The following is a 15628-nucleotide window of genomic DNA, read 5'->3' on the forward strand; positions in this document are numbered from 1 at the left end:
TAAGTAAATATTTAATAATTTTGGAAAATTTACTGAATGTGAAGGTTTCTCTTTTTGAAGGTGCATTGAGGTACAGAGTTGCCTGTTAATTATAAAACCCTTGAATACTTTCCTCTGCTTGTGCCTGATTTTCTGAAGGTGGTTTTAAACAAATACTTCACTTTTTCCATAGGTACGTGCCTTGGGCTGTTTATTTTTCATATGTAGCATACATATGAAAAATAGATTTATATCTTTAGTTGTGCTTAATCACGTCAGAGTAATTCTCTCATATGTAGCACACTTAAATATTGTCAGATTGAAGGAGACTAATACAGATTCATTAACTCCTCAGTTCTTCAATGCTATATAAATTGGCTTTGGACTTCTTCTGTCAGAGCCTCAGCAAGACTGTTTGTGTGGATATGACATAATTGCTACTTTGCTGTCTGGCTTCACTGTCTAATACAGCTAAAGAGACCATAAAACTTCCAGGGAAAAAATTCCATATGCTTGGAAGGATTGGTTGAAGCTTGGCTCAGCACATCCAAAAGATTCATCTTTTCGTTCATCTTAAAAGTCATCTTCTGAAGGAGATGAGTACTTTAAAGCAGACAAGCTAGTGTATTCAGAGAGCTTTCTCCTTTTGGTGACAAACAGAAGTGTAGTAAATTTTTTTATACAATCTCAATGCAACTTCTAGGGATGTGTGGGAATTCTTACTGCTTTTCTTCTTCATAACTCTGTGTCAGCTAGAGCAGTGTAAAGGCAGGAGTAATTCACTCTGTAGACCCTGAATAAAGGTACCTTCTGCCACTCTTAAGCTCAAAGAGACCTCACTTGCAAGGCTTTTCAACCCAGTTTCATAATCTTGCACAGCCTCATGACATAATAAAGTCTACAGTTCCATGGAGTGTCTGTTCCTGTACTAGTGCAGTATCTCCTGCCCATGTGGAATATCTGCTTTAACTTACAGGCACTGAAATGATAGGTGTTTGTGACTTTATAGAAACAGGCAGATCTGCACTTTCAAAAAGCAGAGCATGGTAGGTAGTGTGGTGTGTGTGACAGAGTGCATGCCAGTTTAAATATTCTAAAAATGTGGAACACTTTGTAAAAGGAAAAAATCATAACATGCATCTCTCTTCTTTTTTTTTTTTTTCCTTTGGTCAAAGCTGAAAATATTTTCTTGTGGACTTACTTCCTTTTACTTATTGGGCTTCTATATTTTTTTTTCTTTCCACTTGGCTAAATCATGCCAGTTAGCTTTTAACTCTATTTCACCTGATTACGGAGCCACAAAGCCTGTGAATAGTGTAGCTGATGGAGCCAAAAAGCAGAAATACAGCAGATGACCTACTCAGAAATAAAACAATTTGGACAGTAAATAAAAACTTTTAAAAATCTTCAAAGAATGTAGTGATTATATAAATGGAAAATGTGTTACAGGTCCTCTTGTGTTGCCGTGTAAGGGCAGAACTAGCAGCAGGCTGTTATCTTCATATAGAGTTGTATCAATGACCTCTGAAGGAGGAGAAAAGGAATCAAAGATGAGGTAAAATAATCAGAAAGAGCAATCAGAGAAAATATGCTGTAAGCAATAAGTTGAGATTGAAATCTGTGTAAAAATACAGGCTTGTGGCTGTGGTTAAATGCTTTGGCTTATTGATATTATGCAAACATCATCCTGGAATTTTATTTAAAGGCCTTTCATGTGTTCATGATTTTGGAAGAGTTGAGACTTCAGACTTGATGGTTAAACGAAATGCATTTGTTTATCACACTTTCCAGAGTTTCTGAACACTTCCTGGTAGGTACCACAGCTAAAACACAATGGTGTTTACAAAGGTGTTACTTTACAGAGATATTTATTTTTGTAACAAAGAAACTGTGTGTTCTTCGCTGCCTGTGCAAGTGGCACTTGATCTATTCTCAATTACTTGCATATCTTATCTGTCAGGCAGTTCAGCTTCTCTTACCAGGTACTGGACGTTGATGCTCACTCAAGCTTTCTGCATTTTTAATTTGAGTGGCTGCTCTGCTTGGCATTGAAGAAGTTGCAGCTTCCTTTACAAGAATGTTCGTTTGCTGAAATAGTGAAACTTGAGTGGATACTGGAAGGAGTGCCTGGGAAGGGAGTCTTGAGCTCAAAAAACTTTTATATTCTTTGTGAATAATTGACTCTTATTCCTTCTTTCACTGTATAGAACACAAAAATGTCATGAGACTTGTTTTTTTTTTTTTTTTTTTAATTTGGCCTGCCAGCCAAAATGTAAAATATTAAAATACTCTCTATAAGCTGCTTATGAATAAAAAGTAGAATAAGAATTAGTCATAATTTTGGCAATGGTTTAGAATCTAATCAATTAGCTACAGCTACAGCTCTTCTGTGAAGTGGTGTATCCATAAACACAGTTATGTGAAATCTTGTTTGGATCTCACTTATGCAATTTTATTGTATTTTAGTGGGATTTTAATATTATCTTGCAAATAATAATGTCTGATTAGCCCAAAAACAGTTGAAAAATGTAGTATTGTTCTTTTAAGTGATGTTACTACAGGCTTGTAGAAGGACAAGTAACATTAGGTAGATTTGGTTTTCACTTAGCTGATATTTTTCAAAATAACCAGCTTGTAGAGTCAACAGGAAAACCATTGGCACTAATTGTGACTAATGTTTCACTGTATGGCATGAAGCATTTCAACACCATATAGTCTGAGATATTGAATTTTACATGTTCTCAAAGCTTATTTTTAATGGTGGTCTTATTTTTAAAGTATATTGAGCCTTTTTCAGGAGAAGTTTAAAATTAAAGTGACATCGGTAGGACTGTCTTGGTTTAAACCAAAATGTAAAATGTGGCTCTCCTGATTGTTTTCTAAATTGTCAAATTTCTTTGGTTTTGTGGATTTATATCTTCAGTTGTGCTTAATCACTTTCTCTGTTTAGCATCATAATTATTCTCTCATATTTTATGTATTTACGTAGGCTTAAGATTCATCTTTGTCCAGGTGTGTTGCTAAAATAAGGGTCATTTTTCAAGGGTGGTTAGCAGCATAAATGTAAGAATGTATATTTGCAAAATGCATATGACTTTGCAGGAAATTGTTTGGGGTCTCTGTGTGTGTGTGTGTGTGGGGACCAGAAAAGCAAACTTAGACAACTTCTGACATCTTATTCATACAGGCAGAACTTTGTCTTGGTAAAGAAGATGTGTTTTTTCAACAGATGAGCTTGCTTAAGTGCAACTGGGTTGTAGTTTTCAATGGATTTTGTTTTTAAAGTGGACATTGGGGACTGCCTAAAAATAAAACTGGTCAAATTTCTTTGAGTTTTTTCTCTTTTTGGCATGAAGTTTACCCATTCGGCCAAATGAGTCAGTTTCATTTTTTCCATGTACCTCTGATGTAACAGAAAAAAATTTGTCTTTTTAATAGTTGTGACATAGCTATTACAAAAAGATGAGTGGGGGAGGAAATAAAAGAAACTGAGTGGGAACAAGTCTAGACCAACAGTGACTAGTAGTGTCATAAACCACTAAATGAAAGCCATGTATCTATAAAAACTCATTGATAATGTGTCCTTGCTCTACATTGCACTGGCATGAGAATTCAACTATATTCATCATTAAAATTAAATTTTGAAAAACCCTCTTACAGACTTCAAACCATTGATGTTAATCAATGTTTGAAATCAAAACCTTTACTCATCAAAAGTTGAGTAAAGGTTTTTTAGCAAATACACAAATCATGTAAGGATGGATTTTTTTTTTCACAAATATACAGATCATGTAAGGATGGAAATCATCATTATGCAGAGTTTTACTTTTTTAAAGTTAGGAGGCTTACTTCTATCCTGAGGGTGGTGTATTCCTGTATTTGCCCAGTCTTCTCCACAATGACTTCAGATTGTCATATGATCATGGGTAATTTTTACACTGATCAGAAAATATTTTGTTTAAAGTGCTTCTCATTTGCTTATATGAGAAGAAACTTTTCTTTTCTTGTAAACTGCACAGTTATCTAAGATCTTGAGTCTGTCAAATTCTCACTGGCATTCTTAGTTTGTCTTGTTCATTATTTTAGTAAAACCTATTTTACATGACTATGCAAGGAATAAGAGGGAAATAATTGCCCATCAAAGAAAACTTTTTCAAAATAATGGATGATAGACACAGCAATAAGAACTAACCTATTTGCAATAGAACTTCAATAAAAATCTGAATCCACTTTGAAGTATTGAAAAAGGCATAGAAGTAAGGTCTGCCCTTTGTTTCTGTCACTGTTGTTTTTTTCTTCTATGCCCTTTTCTTCTCAGCTCCCCAGAGGCCTTTGCTTACAGTGCCATAGTGACATTGTGCATATCACAGAAAAGCAAATACAGTGGTTCACTTGTAATCTTAGCTCCTACTGCCCACACAGATTCATGAGCTCTCTTCCTTTAACCTTGCATATTGGTAACTGAAAAGCTTGGAAGGACAAATAGGACAGAAAAGGAAGTTATGCACCATATCGGGCTTCTGTTGATCCTTCTTTTTCAAAGATGACAAAAATAATTTATCCCACAAAAAACAGAGTTTAAATGGTCCCTACCTGGTTCCAAATGTGGTTTTCTGGAGAAATCTTCTGGGGAGGATTTTACTTCTACTTTGCCTGTTGTCTTCCTGCCTAGCCTCCCGTATCAGTCACAGCACAGAAGTGCTGAGCTCTCTATTCCCTGAACTAGATTATATATCCAGGCAGATGGTGGGGAATGAGAGAGGTGCTGGGTTTTGTAGTTTGGCAGCATAGTGTCTGCTAGTTGGTGCAGGAATAGAGCAAAAGATGGTCCTGGAGAGCTGCTTTTTCTTCCTGATTGCTCACCAAACTGAACTGCTACCTCTGATTTCAATTATCTTTTTTGTTTTTGATGACACCTAGAGATAAATGATAAAGCACATTCCTATGTTAGAGGAATTCTGCACTGTGTGTTCCAGAGCTGTAAACTTTCTTAAAAGCTTTGGGATACTTGCCTCATGAAATCTGAACTTCAGCAAAAGCTGAATGCAGGAACTAGCCAGCATTCACTTTTTCAGTGGTTTTTGCTCTTATTATTTGTTCTTTCAAATGTTGCATTTTGTTTGCTATTTAACTTTTAATCTCCATGGGGTGTGCTGGTGTTTAAACTGCCCAGCCTGCATAATAGGAGGGCAAAAGAAGAGAGAGGAGAATGAGCTTGAGCAGCAGGGCAGGCATGAAGACAATAAATTTAGCTGACTTCTGGAATTGTAGTGTAATGTTGTGGAATTTGATACAGATGGAAAATAGGAGTTGAAAAGCACAAAATTTCCAGTGTGGGTGCCATTTTGAGTAGGCTGTGTGGGTGGAGAATGGTGCTAAATGCCAAGCAGGGAAGTGGAGTCTCTTTCCAGCTAGTTACAGACAGCTAGAAGTGGAGGGGAAGTGGTTTAAATGTCCCAGTGCAGCTATTTTGTAATAAATCACTAATATTTGTGGGTAAAGCTCAGTTCATCAGTGTTTGCTACTTCCTTGTCCATAGAATTCTTTTCCATAGTAGTTCCAGTATTATTTTTATGGTATCTTTGTTTAATGTCCTACTGTATGAAATCAGATGGTTCTTGAGGCTCTGAAATATTTTTTTTTTTGGTCGGACTGCATGACATATAGCAGGGCAAAATTAATTTTAACTGTTTGATTAACTGTCATTCTTCAGTATGAAAGCAGCATTACTTTTAAGAGTGAAATGCTGTAATGCTGTTCATTGCAGGACATGCAATGCCAGTGTTAGTGGGCATCTCTGCCTCTGCTTTGGTTTCAGATTCTCAGTCCAAGTTCTGATGCTTTGTTTTGGCATCAGGCCCAGGTCCAGGAGCAGATATTTTCATTTGGTGCAGATGTATTTCCTGTGTGTTCATCTGACTCTCCTCCTCCTCCTCCTCCAAAAAAGAAAGAAAAAAAAAGAGTATGCAGCAAACAATTCCTAAAAGAGTATGCAGCAAACAATTCCTAATTTGAAGAAAAGGGTTTTTCCTCTAGTAACTTTTGAGGCAGTTTGAGGCATTTCCCTGCCTTGAGAGAGCAGGACAATATTTATGCTATCTGGTACATTAACATACAGAGGAAAAGGGGGAAGGGCAAAATTATTCTGCTTGATAGTCACTAAGTATTTGAGAGTATTCTTGTCTACTTGTCAGTTAAATGTGGATTTGTTGTTCAAGATGGACTCATGCCCCTTTGATGACAGAAGTCCTTTGTAATGAATGGCCCAAAATTTTTCTTCTCTCATGTTAGGTTTTAGATGAAGCCATAAAGGGTTTTGAATATTTATATGTGTAATAGTTCTGGTTCAGTTTTGAACTAAGTGGAGGTCTATGGAAACAAAAAAAGTGTCCCTTAATGTTTCAGAAGGATCCTATGCTTGAAACACCAGAGCATTTCTTTTGTAATGTGAACAATTTAACTCTGTCTTGTGTGTAGGAAATATAATATAATAATATGGCTATGGAAATATAATATAATATAATATAATGGTTGCAATCACTTGGCTTACATTGTTCTAGGGGAACCCTTTTGTTAGTTTCCAGCTTCTAAGAGGAAAGTTGTAGTTCTTGCCATCCTGTCTTTTAGGAAAGATTACAAAAACCCCACATGGTAACATTTAAAAATCTACTTTCAGCTACAGCCAGAAAATAAGGCTGTGCTATGTGTAGTGCACAGCAAAAGTGGAAATGACTCAGTTCAACAAGTTCCCAAGTGTATTGATGGTTCACTTCAGAGGGAATGACACTGCAACGCATGTGGTAATTATCTCAGTGAAAGAAGCACATGGTCTTGTGAATGAAATTTAGTATTTAAGAGCAATGTTTGCTGTGAGGTAAAAATTGGTAAGTCACTTGGGATGCAAAAGCAGTGAAAATAGTATGGGTCTTTATACAGCTGGAAAGTATAACCATGGGTTGTTGTTCACAAATACTATTAACATCAAATATTCCTTTCACTGAATTTTAAATTATAACTATCAGGCTTGGAGGAGAGAGGGGTTTTGCTTTTATTTTTTACTTATCCAAACCATTTTTAAAGCATTTAATATGCAGTTCTGGTGCTTGCAAGTTTTTCTGCTGCAGGTGGGAGAGAGAAATCATAATGCTAATGTCCACAACTGGTTGTGTTCTGAAATCATGGCCCAAACAAAGGGAAATGCATATTTTTACCGCCTCGTCCAGCTGCTGTCAGAAGAAGCACTGACTTGGACAAACCTGTGAGTCAGAATTCCTGTGGCTTCCTTCCTGCAGCCTGGCAATTTGCCTCTCACTTCACCTGTAACCTTCACTGCTCTTCTCAGCCTCTGCATTGTCTCTCTTAATGTCAGCAGGCAGCAGAAGTGAAACCAAGCTGTCTCTTACTGTCTTCTTCCAACCCATCTCTTCCGAAAAGAGGACAAGCAGTCAGAAGAGTACTCTGTTCCTCTGTGCTTCAGGACAGCACTTGGTTAGACAAATAATAAAAGGAGTCTCTTTTTCTCCAAACTGATAAGTAACCATGTCATAAGCTACATAAACAGGAACTGGACTGAAGAAAATCAAAGGTCATGATGTTTATTAAATGCAGTGGAGATTCTTACATGAGTTGCTTTGCTAAAGGATAGCAATGTGGTATATTTAAATTAGGTTTCTTTCCTCTGGTTTCACAGACAGTTGTGTTCTTCATGGGGCATCTGTTGCTGTATTACAGTTTTACTTTTCAGAACATAATTCACTGTTGATTTTTAATGTCCCCTTAAAAGAACTGACTCTCAGCTTATTGTTTTCAAATGAGCCAATGCTTTTGATTCTTTTATTTTTTGGTTGTCTGTCTTAGATCCTCTGAAGGGTATGACACAAGTGCTGAATTACCTATTTTGCAGAGATATTTCAGGTTGCATAACTGACATTAAAGTTAATTGCAGAAGAAAATTACATTTTTGCATTGATTATTGTAATGGTAGAATACCTAATTAGACATGCAGACAAAAATCTCTAATAAGTGAAAAAAAAAGTCAATCTATTTAGACGTCAGTAAGAAATGAAATGAGTTAACAACAAGAGAAACAAATGGTTTGTGGTTAATTCGATCACTTCCGTTGCTACAAAAAGGCAACCATCAAGTTTTAGAGGGTTTATTCAGATGTGACGGGGACAACCCCTAAGCAACAGCCACAGGAACATCCACTGCTAATCATTCTCCTTTGCCAGTTTTTATTCCAGCCCTGCAATTGCTCTGCTTACAGAAAGAAAATATGAAAGACTGTTTTGTTTAAGCAAGGGTGGTCAGACTAAATATTCAAGAGTACAGCTCCTAAAACTTCTTACAGATTTAAATTTTCATTTAAAATATTCTGCAATAAAATGCAGCATATGTAACATAACTAGCAAACCTTTTGCAGAAATTGTCTTTTGCTTTCCTATTATTAAGCACAACTTACATCAGGCTGGGGAATACTGGAACAAGAAATAACTTTTAAAATGCTAAGCACCTTTTGCTTTATGAGAATAGTGGGACAGAATCAGAGAATTCGAGGCAAGTTTTGGTTCTTAGAATTCAACATGGTTTGGATTCCAAGCTATACACAGACAGTTAAATTTGAGGTGAAACCAGACTAGAAGAGGAATGTCATATGGATCTGATTTGAGTCAGATGAAGAGAGCAGAAATCTTATAAAAACAAAAAAAAAAAAAATCCATTAATTTTATCATTTAACCCAAAATCTAGAAATGGCGGTCTAAGATGCCAAATCTGAAACAACTCTGATCCTGCTTCAGGTCTGAGTTTGGCTGTTGCTGAAAATATAGATTAAGAGAGAGTATCTGTGATATATTTTTAATATTAAATGGTTTATTCATAATTAGATAAGCAGAGTCATTATTTCCTCTTTATCTCACATGCCAGGGCTCTTACACCGTGTGGACATTTCATTGCACATTAACATTGCACACAAAAATGTCCTGTTTAAATTTGTGAATTCACTACATAGAACTGTGAATTCACTATATAGAACCACTCTTTATCTTTCTAACCAGTTGGAGCATCTCTGCAAGCATTTAGCAAAAGAACCTGCAACTCTGATTTTTTGTAAATATTTAACTCCTAGTAGTGTGTTGAAAATCTTAGCCCAGCTGCAGAAGAGGTGAGTGAGCAGCTCTCAGGGATACCTGCCCAGTCAACCCCCAACAAGTATCAAATCATTCTCATCTCTACACTCTTCCAAAGAACTGTTTCCATCAAGTGAGTAATGAGTTTTCGAGAAATGTGCTAAGTGCAGTATAACCCACTAACATGGTTATGTTAAAAGGAGGTATATTGTATTAAAGCACACATTTTACTTGGCTATTCATAAATATATTAATTTAGGAGGTTATATTCCTAAACTTTGTAAAAGTTTATCTTCTATGATATTGCTGTTTGTATTATTAGCAGACTGTCTCTACACCTGAGCTCATAGCCTGTGTTACACTGAGTGAGGGTCTGCAACAACCAGCAGCAGGAGTGGGATTAATAACCTGTTCTCTCTTCTCCTTTTCAGACATTACCACTATAAATTGTAAGTTTGGTAGGCATCTCAGACAGAAGTCTTTGACTGCCTTCTGGCCAGTCTACTTTCAAATAAGCCTCCCAGGACCTGTAATCCACATTACACAGGCCATTAATGAATAGAGGATTTTTTTTCAGAAGCAGGAAATGGTAGCAGCTGCATAGGAACATATTTTTACTCTACTAGAGATTCAAAACATGCTTTCAATGCCCAAGCATGTTCCCATGTTTGTGTTTTGATTTCTATAATTTATTTATGTGCTTTTGAAATGAGTTTGTGCATGGCTTTCTCTATGAATTGAGCCACCAAGTACTTGGGTCAAACTGCTACCTGCTAGAAACTATTTCATCATGGACTCATCATTTTCAAGCAAATATTTAAAATATTTAAAAACTCTTAATTGCTTTTGGAAATCCAATCTCTGTAAATGTGAGTTATGATCTTGAATGATCAAAATTGGTAACAGTAATCTACTGAAAATAAGTGTAGCTCATATTTTAAAACATTTATAAATAATATATACGTGGTATTTTGGAAACTCTAAAAACCTTAAAATATCTGACAGCTGTGGAAATCTTATGGTTTCTTTAACCACATACATTGGTCAGTATTGCTCATAAAGATTATAGTCATTGTATACTCATGTTCTAAAAAAAATTCATCAGTCTGGCAATGTGGCTTCATGGGGGTCTCGACTTATTTTGAAAGATGCCTGTGGGAAGTTTTCAAGAGGGCCTCAGGTTCCCTGTACAAGGAGGAGTTAGAAGCCCCTGTTGCATCCTTTCTGTTAGGTTGTTTACAGAAAGTCATGGATGGGTGTTACCAGCTAAAAAATTCTAAAACAATCTTATGGGATATACTCCAACTATGTGCATAAGCTTGGACTGGGCAAGTTTGATAAAGGAAATCACTGATGTGTTTGCAGGATTGTCCTCTAGAGGAAACAAGAACATTTTGAATATGTGCTGAACATGCTCTAGCACTGTGCTAGATTGTTCTTGTTAAAGATTAATACGTCAGAGTGGTTTACAGTGAATTGAGTGTTGCCAATCTCTCCTGGGCATCCAGTGAAACAAGGCATGTGTGTGTCTGTGTGACAAAAGTGAGTGAGGGAACTTTGCAGCCCATACCACCAACCCCAAAACTGCAACATGGAAAGCAGTTTCCAATGCTGAAGTCTTTGTTCTCTTGAGGACATGCTGCCCCAGTGTCATCTAAAGCATAATAAGGTCTTGAAACCATAATGGATCCTTTTCCAATAAAAATGTCTCTTTGTCCCTTCTTTGGGAATGTTCTAAGGAAGTAGGCTGTGTATAAAAGGATTTCCATATTTAAGCAGGAAGAGAAGTACAAGTTTGTATACAAGGATGGAATGAACTGCAAACTTTCCTTTCCTCTCTTCCCTCCCTTTGTTTTTTTAACTCTGTAGCTGGCATCAAAATGACACCAGGAACAAACTCATATTTCTATGTACTCACAAAAAGAGAATGGGAATTTAAGGCATTGGTGCATGTCCTTTGTAGGTTAACAAGAAAAATATCAGGGAGATTTACAATCTGTGCTCAGTCTTTAGTGCTCTTCATGAAGCTGCTAACAAAGGGCTTCTTTTTGTTTTGCTGCAGTATAATTTTAATGCTGCTGACAGACCTAGCTGCTGAAATTCAACCTCTGGTTATAAACAGAGCACATATAACAGCTGCAGTTGCATTTTCCTGAGAGTGTTCCAGAAGCTATGCTTCTCCCAGACCTTTGGGGACTGCTTACTGAGGAATGTGGAGAACTTGGTGTCAGAAGTGACACAATCCTTGGACTATTTTCTAAGCAAAATCTATTTTTCTATGCAAAATCTCCTGGCTGCATTGTCATAGCAGCAACCACTCACTTGAAACTGAACACTGACCACCAATTTTACATGCAGCAGCTTTTTCTTTCAGATTGGAGCTAGTGACCTGTGGGTAGGAACACTTTGTATGCAAGTACTGATGTGCTTTTCTAAAAGCTAATTTTATTAGAATATAATTGGTGGTGGCAGTCCTGGGAGGTAACGTCATACTTAATTTTGACAGTGAAGTTAGGTGCCTATTTCTCCAAAATAAGGGTGGGAGTTGGGCTCGTTAAGTTAGTTTTTTGAATTGTAACAAACAAGTCAAAAATAGATTAATCCTCTTAAATATGTGATGACATTGTACAAGTCTCTAGTGCTTGTGAGTGAAGCTACAGCATAAACAAGTCACCAAGTATCTATCTATACCTACATACCTGCCAGCACTTTGCAATAAGTAAATGTGCAGTCACTTTGACTGTAAGCTGCTGAGGACTGGGAGACATTTAAATATTAGTATAGCTATTAGCATATTTTTATACACTTTAGACCTAGATATTTCACTTTTATTTAAGTGCAGGTTCTTAAAATTTGGTCTTAAACAGATAGTGAATAGGTATTTATCCTTATGGCACTATGCAAACGTTTCATTTATTTAATAAAAAAATACAACTGAATCCATTTTACCAACATTTATGAATTTAAGAGCTCCTGGAGAATAATAGGTGACAAAGGAGAAATTAAGATTTTACAGTAATCCTGTTCTTTCTTGACCCCTTTCATTATTATCTATATTAGTCTAAGTTCCTTGCATGTATTCCAGCTCTTAATGACTCATTCTGAACATAAAAAATAAAACTTCCATTTATGTAGACAACTGAGTAATTTCTGAAACTCTTAAGGGCTTGGAATTGTCCACCAGAGTGGTTAATTCCATGTGGTGTATATTTCTATTCCCTTTTTTTGGTCAATGAGTATGCTTTGGTTCCTCTGTAGCATTTACAGGAACAGGAAGCAACAATGCTGTTGGATTTTTGTTTTTCTTGTTTTATTCCAGGCAGAGTTCCTACCCTTGAGTGTGAGTATGTCACTTGGCAGTTTGAAAGGCTTTACCTCCTTGAAAAAGTACTTACTTGCAGAACCCTATAAGGAAATTAGTTCTTTCTTGTTGAGCAACAAGATTTTTGCTAATAGGGACTGTTATTCCTGTCTCCTGGAACGTTTAAGAACTTCATACTTTTTTAGCGGCACTTCTGTGTATCTAAAGATGGTGGGCTGCTCCTAATCTGAAAATTCATGTATTAAACTGCATCTGTAATAGAATAGGAAACAAATCAAACAGCAGGAATATTTTATCATTGCCTCTATAAAACAAAAACAGCCAAGCCAAGACAGAGTTTTCAATGGTCATTTCTAAACTGTGTTAGGTTTTAATTAGTGAAAGAACCTAGTGACTTACATTGTGACTTATTAATCAGTAGTTATTTACGAAACTTGCATAGATATATTTTATGCTACACTGCCACTTCAATTCTGATTCTGTTTACTGTTTTTCAAGTTTGATATTATTTTTAAAATGTATTTCAACCAATATTGATTTAAAAAGTGCCTTGAAAATGAAAGTTTTCTGTTAGAATCCATTCCATCAATATAATAAAAAGAATATATTAAAGATTTCATTTACTGAAATGCCATGCTATCCTTTAGTACAGCAGGTTTTGAGCAACATCCCTGCAACTATATTTCATTCTGGGGAGGTTCTGAAATCCTTTTCCTCTCCACTCTTCTAATATTTCTTCTTTTCCCTAAACTCAAAGGATTTTAAGAAATAGATTAAAAATATTTTAAAAAATCCCTCTGAATCATCCTTTGTCAGACAGTGACTCTATTTGGTTTTCCCCATTTAAAAATTACTAAGGACCACATCATATTGTCCACTGCAAAGGACACTACTGCTCTTTCAGAAGCTGTGGCTAATTTGTGGAGTAAGAGGAAGGAAATAGCAACCTCTGAAGCATTCTGTCTTACTGAGGAGTCATACCACACCTTCTCAGAGTATGGAATCGCGTGTGACTTGGAGAAAAAGCAGAAGTAGATTCTTGCCTATTTATACAAGGATCAGCATTTTCTCTCCTGATTTTATTACATGTTTTTTTTACTGCCCTATGTAGTTCCCTGTGCTCTGAGAAGCCAGTGCATTCTTTAAACTGATTATTATTTAACTGATTATGTAACTGATTATTATTTAACTGATTATTTAAATTTATCATTAAAAATGGCAGCTTCAAGCAAACCCTGTAATAGCTAAGTTGCCTAGGGCTGCCTAGGAATGTCTGTTCTGAAACAAAGAAATTTAACCCAACACAGAGGCTGAGGTGGGGACTTAGAGACTTTTAGAGTCAGGTGGGTACATAGCCCGTATTTCCTAAAGAAGGTACCTTACAGGGCAGAAATTCTGTGATACATATCATGTCCTAAGCCACAGTCTGGGTCTCAAACTAAACTCAGCAGGGCTGGCTCACCACATAAGGAGCCTGCAGAACATGCTAAATGTCAGCTTGCATGCTTCATAGCTCTGCATGTCCCGTTTGTGGTGGTTCCAAAGAGTTTGCTGTGACAGGAATACTCTATATAAAGTACTTCTGTAGCAATTCAATGAACTTTTGGAAGTTATCTTGCCCTTGTATATACAGCCTCATGCACTCTCTCTCTCTCTCCATTCAAAGGAGATATTATAAAGTCTGTAGGTTTTTATTTACTCATTTTTTGCAGCCTTTCTATTTTGATATGAACAATGTTTTTTCTTCATGGAATGTGATTCAGCAGTCAAAGATTTCTTTGGCTTTAAAGTTGTTTAAATGGACTCTGGGTTAAAAATAACTCATTCCCAACCTGTCTTTATAAACAATTGCTTCAGGCCAAAACCTGATTTTCCTTTCTTGAAGGAGCCCAGGGGAGGGATCCTTGTTTAGCCAGATGTGATATGCAATTATCCAAGGATGCTCATTTTTCTCCCTCCTCAGCTGAGTTCAGTGCTACCTGATCACAAGAATTTCAGTATTCAGTAGTGTACCACAGGCTGTTGTGTTTTGAGTGTGGTTGTGTTCCCCATAAATGGTATGGGAATCCCATTTTGTGACAACATTTAAATAACTTGGTGAGTAGTGCCAAGCACTTAAATTCTTGCAGAATGTGGGTCCTCAGTTGTCTCCTTGAAAATATAAATAAAATGAAACCCATGCTAATGTTGTGAGCCATTTTGTCTTGCCTTTCTTTTTCAGTCTGGTTGCTACTAAATGTTACTTACTTGATTAAATTTACTGTTTTTAAATTTAAACTTATTTTTTGTAAATCCACCAGCAGTTCTTTTTCTGTTGATATACAAATTGGATCAAGCAAATGGCTGCTTGAAGTGGTTGTTAAAGTCTCTATGATATCAGAGAATGACCTAAGTGTAACTTTGGGAAGTTTTTTGCATGACTTCCAGGAGCTGGAGGGCAACTGAAGTAATAAGTGATTATGACTCATAAAGAATAAAAGGAGCTGTAGTGGGAAATTACGGGAAAGAGCATAAGCTCTGGCTTTTCCCTGCTGTGATTTAGGGCTATTTTTATTAGAGACAAGGGAACTTTTCCATGCCTAGAGAGGAGGCAAAATAAACAGGGACATAGATATCCTTAGAGAAAAAGGTAGGTGAATGAAGTAGGGAAGTAAGGCACTAATAATCTCCAAATTCTGGTGCAGGAAGAACCAGGAACTTGCTTTTATTTTTTTTTCCCCCTTCTCTTTTTCACTGACCACCCCCCTCCATCCCCTCAGTAATCAAGTGCACTAAGATTAGGGTTCATCCATACTGTTTTCAGGGTCTCAACAGTTGAAGTTGCTGTTAGTTTGCAACCAAATTCTTCAAATTAGAGCTAGTGAAGGAGCTCAAGCTGTGCTCAGTAGGACTAGACTGTGAAACCTATTTTACTGTAACTGGGGTGAAACTTCCTATTTTACTGTAAGTGGGGTGAAAGATGCAAAATGTTATGAGCAGTGTCTTCCTGAGCCCTGTGTTTCTTATAGAGAAATGCCTGCATATGCAAAGCAGTCCTTGAAATTAGGATAAAAAAAGACATTACTATTCTCAACAAAACAAGCATGGCAATAAAAAAAGCAAGCTAGATGTAATTTCTCATTAATATAACATGCCTTCCTGTCCAGTGTCTGCCAGATTTTCAGAAAGCTCTTTTTGGGATGAGCAGAACTTGTAGCTG

The sequence above is a fragment of the Taeniopygia guttata genome, chromosome 1 (genome assembly GCF_048771995.1).
Source record: "Taeniopygia guttata chromosome 1, bTaeGut7.mat, whole genome shotgun sequence".
NCBI lineage: Eukaryota > Metazoa > Chordata > Aves > Passeriformes > Estrildidae > Taeniopygia > Taeniopygia guttata.